We start from the raw sequence: 5,527 nt of genomic DNA, 5'->3' as shown, positions 1-5,527 counted from the left end.
GCAGCAGGCATGCCATGCCCAGAGGCACTGAGCCCTGGAGACCTGACGAGCCTGCTTGAGCTCTGCCTGAAAAATGTGGCTCATCTTCTCGCTGCAGTAGGGGAAAACGGCCGAGTTTAATTGGTTCTGACTTCAGCATTCAGATCATCATTTCCCCTGGAGGTGTGCATCCCAGGAAACAATATTACCAAAGCCGGGTCCTTTCTAAAAGGCAGAAATTAATCAAGTTCCATGATCATTTGTAATGGGAAAAGAGAAGGGAGCATTCGAACATTTAATTACAATATTTTGTAATTGTTAAATCACCAGTGACATTACAAAATGCTCTCAGTGAGCAGAAACATGATGTATTTCTATGTGAGAAGGCAGACATGCCTAACAGAAAGGAAGCAATCGTAGCCACCTCGTCTCCTCCCTTATCTCCCCCCAAAGAGACCAACCAATTCAAATAGATAATTTGACCAGATTGTTTTTAATTACATTGTAAACATATTTTAAAAATCTGGGATAAAGGTGAACACAAGTCAGCTGGTAATAAAAATGCATGCTCCAATTCTTGGATGACAGATGAAATGAATTTACTATATTATTGCTCTGTGGAAAGCAGGAATATTTGAAATGGCAAACAACTGGATTCAATTAGCACGCTTGTTCAAAATGGCTTGGGGAAATGTTGGGCAAGGAATTCAAGTTACCCATCCATTGTGGGACTAGGGAAACCATCCTGGTTCACATTGGAACCACTTTTGTGGAAGAACAATGTGAAACTGGTTCCTGCGCTTTTCTATCCAGCCATATCTGGCAAGCAGAGCCACTGAGAGAATCAGCTGCTAATGTTCTCAATCCCTCACCTTACATAAGTGCTTAATTCATCAGAAAGATATAAAAGTGGAGAAAATACATTCAGTGTTGAAAGATGGGCTACTAACTGCATTGCTTTCAAATGCAAGTAAATCCCAACGGTAAAATTCCAATTCCAAATTTCCCCCCACTAATAAATCACAATCAGCAATTGTCAGTGGGGCCTGGGCACTGCTTCCCACCTGAAGGGTTCGTCCCTGTGGGACACCTGGCCTGGGCTCACTTTTGGAGTTGGTGAGGTTTTGACTTTGGAGAAGGGAATTTCTGTTTGCCTTTGCTGTGGTGTTCAAGGGATGTGTTTCAGTCCCTTAGCATGGCCGTGACTTAGACAGCCCTGGAAACGCATAAGTAGTGTGGTTCACACATTTAATTGCTTTGACAGGTTTGGTAGGAAGAGCAGGAAACTGACCTGAGCAGGGACTGCGTGGTCACCCGAGCTACACTCCCATGCCTTTCTTGGTTTAAGTAGTTGGTAATCATGTTTTGTGAAGGAGACAGTACAGTTTGGCTCTGCAGGTTGAGAAAATTTTGCTTAGGAAATCAAAACCCTTAGTGGGTTTCCTCAACTTTGACAGTGGGAAGATTCCAACAAAGACATTTGGTGGTGGCATTATGCCTGCATTTAATTCATGAGAAGTGAACTATGTCTACTCGGAGAGTAAGGGATTGGGCACCACATTTACATAACTTTGGCCAGGCCTTAGTCTCATCCTATGCAAAGGAACATGACCAGTGTGTTGGCCAGTTTTTAATCACTGTGACTAGAATAGCTGACAAGAACAACTTAGAGGGGTAAAGTTTATTTTGACTTATGGTTTCAGAGGTTCAGTCCATGGTCGGCAGACTCCATTGCTCTAGGCCTGAGATGAGGCCAAAACATCATAGCAGAAGGGAGGGGCTGAAGGAAGCTGGTCAGTTCATGGTAGCCAGGAAGCAGAGAGAGAGAGAGAGAGAGAGAGAGAGAGACAGGGGAGCGAGGACAAATATAATCTCCAAGGGCACGCCCCCACTGACTGACCTCCTCCAGCTACACTGTACCTTCCTGCAGCTACAGTGTACCTGCTACACGGTTACCACACAATAATCTATTTGAATTATTAATCCAACAAATGGGTTAATACACTGATTAGAGTACAGCTCTCATAATCTAATCATTTCCCTCTGAAATGATCTAGAGGTACATCTAATCTCATGCTACATTGCCTAACATGAGCTTTGGGGAGGGGGGCACTTCATATTCAAACCATAACACTCAGACAAAAAGTAAGGGACTGGAGAGATGATTCTGCTATTCCCTGTCCATGAGGTCCTTCTGCCTTTCCTTCTGGGGATGGGTACATTCAATGTTTTCATTTTTAAAATTTATTCCTCAGCCTTGCCATGTTGCCCAGGCTGGTCTCGAACTCCTGGGCTCACGTGATCCTCCTGTCTTAGCATCCTGAGTAGTTGGGACTACAAGTACATATCAGTGCCCAGCTTAGACTCCTCTCAATGAAAAATGTTGTAACTTTCTGTTTGAGCATGTACTTAGAGATGCTCCTAGGCACTTTGCATACATCCTCTCTATCAGGAGGTAGGGTAGGGGTTACTCTAGGGAACAAGAGCAGGACTGAAAGAAAAACTGGCACTGTCTGGAGGGGACAGTCCTAGGATGGAGCTGCAGATGCAGAAAGCTCACCCTGAAGTATTCAGGTTGGGCACAGAACTTGAAAGCTGCTGGGAAGCAATGAGTTCTGTCCAGCTCACAGAGCCTTCCCACTGGGCTCCCATGGGGTCGGACTGAAGTTTGCAAAGAAAGAGGGTAAACAAGGAATAAAAGGTCATTGTAAGAAATTGAGGGCTCCAAGTTTGGGGCCTAATAAAAAACTGTTCCTGTGGGAAGGGGAGGGTTTAGCCCCATGTGGTTGGAATGGAGAACAGCTGGGGCCTCCCAGGGCCTTGGGCCTACTATGGCTTTGCTTCATCATTAGCAAGGGCATGAGAGTAGGGGAGAAAGAAGGTCAGCTCCAAGGTTAAACCTCTGCTGGAGAAATGACTGGGTGTACATGATCAGGAGGCGTGGCTTGTAAAACCACAGTTACATGATAAATACTGGTTTAAAGGGGGGAAATAAGAGGAGTATGGGAGGGGGAAAGACCTTCAGTGTGCTTCAGAATCAATGGACTTTTTAGTTGATAGATATGTCTTTTCTGTCTTATTTTCATTGTCTTCTAGAAGAATTGTTCGCTTAAGATATTTTCCCAAAGATGTTGATGAATCTGATGGAAAGTATTGGGATGACTTAAGAGGTTGCTGCTGACTGTATGGGCAATGATGTCAGATTGCACTTAATAGGGAATTGGCAGGCATTAGCTAATGATTGGATGTGATTCAGGCTGCAGAGATCCAGTGTGAAAGGTTCGATTCAAACTTCACAATGTGGCAGAGCCTGCACACTTTACATAAGACTAGTGTGATCCTTGCAAATCATACCTCACAGTCACAATGTGGAGAGAAAGAGAAAGGGGGTGGGGAGAGAGAGAGAGAGAGAGAGAGAGAGAGAGAGAGAGAGAGAGAGTCCAGTCAGCCTGTTTTCCAGGAATATGCTCAAAAATTCTCCTATTGGAACTGGCTCTTTCACCTATCCCTCTATCAGTTTGGCTTCAGATTGAAATTCAGTGGTCTCTTTGCTAAGTTAAGACTATTAATACTGGAGTGTGCTCAGGATCTTGCCAAACACATTTTAAATTCCTTGTGATACCGAAGGCCTTGTGCTATTTCTGAGTTATCTGTAACCTTCAAAGCCTGCAGCCTGATATACTCTCTTTATCCCCAGTAGAAAACAAATCTTGGGTTGTAACCCCATGATTTCCTATCTATTCTCTCAACTCTACCAAATCACTCAATTTTGGGGCACTGGGTTTTCTCTTCTGGGACTGTCAAAAAGGAGGCCAATTAGTGTCCATTATAGCAAAGGATTTTGTGATGTGGAAATTTCCCCAATTGAAACTGGACTGAAATCCCCAATTAATCCCACAGGACCTAGAAAAGCATTCGAGTTTTTTGTGATAATTGCATAAGCTTGCCCTCTTCAACAATAAAGTGCTCATACTTACAACAATTATTATTACCATAATTATTATTTCCCATATAAGACATGAACGTGTTTCAGTTAGTCTTTTAGCATACCGATGAAAATCAAAGCAAAATGAAAACATCCAATTGTTAGTTAATACCTGCCAATTTCCTTCTCCCCCAGGGCCTTCCATTATCATTGCAAAAGCCAAATTTTATTCTCCAGTCTGTGCAAATGGAAAAGTACAGGTTAGGGCAGCAACTTCCAGGTAAAACCACTGGCCTAGAAGTCTAGAAGGCTCACCCAGATCAGTGCTGCTCTGTGCCAGGCTGGGTTCAGGAGGCTGGTGACCCCCAACAGGGCACACTGGGCACGTGGTTCTCCACCGAGCACGAGATCCCAAGCTGTGTTGATTTGGGAAGGTCCTGGAGGACCTGGGAGTCGGTCCATAAATACCTATTTGGCAACTGGGGAGAGACTTAAACTGCTATAAAAAGGGAAACCAGACCTCTTTTCTTTAAGCCAACACACTAAAACTGAAAAGAGGGACCTCTGAGGAATATACACAGAAGTATGTGAATTAACTAGGTGTTACCTTGGAATAGTTGGGGCCATGTAACAGCTAGGTGAAAAGTAGAATTTTCTTTTTACAAGGTGCTGAGCATCTCCTAGACAAGGAGGCAGAAAGAAACATTTGGATACCTCAACAAAAAAGATGGAAAGATAGAGGTCACTTTGAAGTTCAAGAAGTGTCTTTTTTTTTTTTTCATGTGTATGTTGTGATCATAAATCACTATTTTTTTATTTCATCATGAAATGCCTGCAAGAAAATAAAATACATCTTGGTATCTGGACTAATATTAATTCAAATATCAGGCAAGTTCACCTGAAGCTAGACACTAAAACTTCTATTATCATAAATAGACCATGATGCATCCTGGACTCAGGGTGTACCTTCATTTGCATGTGCAGGAAATTCATATTTTTTTTTTTAATTTATTTATTTATTTATTTATTATTGGTTGTTCAAAACATTACACAGCTCATGACATATCATCTTCCATACATTTGATTCAAGTGGGTTATGAACTCCCATTTTTTACCCCAAATACAAGTTGCAGAATCACATCGGTTACACATCCACATTTTTACATAATACCATATTAGTGACTGTTGTATTCTGCTACCTTTCCTATCCCCTACTATCCCCCCTCCCCTTCCCTCTCATCTTCCCTCTCTACCCCATCTGCTGTTGTTTTAATTCTCTCTGTTGTTTTTTTTTTCCCCTTTCCCCTCACAAACTCTTATATGTAACTTTGTGTAACAATGAGGGTCTCCTTCCATTTCCATAGTTTCCCTTCTCTCTCCCTTTCTCTCCCCCCACTAGTCTCTGTTTAATGTTAATCTTTTCCTCATGCTCTTCTTCCCTGTTCTGATCTTAGTTGCTCTCTTTATATCAAAGAAGACATTTGGCATTTGTTTTTTAAGGATTGGCTAGCTTCACTTAGCATAATCTGCTCTAATGCCATCCATTTCCCTGCAAAATCCATGATTTTGTCATTTTTTAGTGCTGCGTAATACTCCATTGTGTATAAATGCCACAGTTTTTTA

The sequence above is a fragment of the Marmota marmota genome, unplaced genomic scaffold (genome assembly GCF_001458135.2).
Source record: "Marmota marmota marmota unplaced genomic scaffold, marMar, whole genome shotgun sequence".
NCBI classification, from domain to species: Eukaryota; Metazoa; Chordata; class Mammalia; order Rodentia; family Sciuridae; genus Marmota; species Marmota marmota.
Note: the sequence above shows the minus strand (reverse complement) of the source record.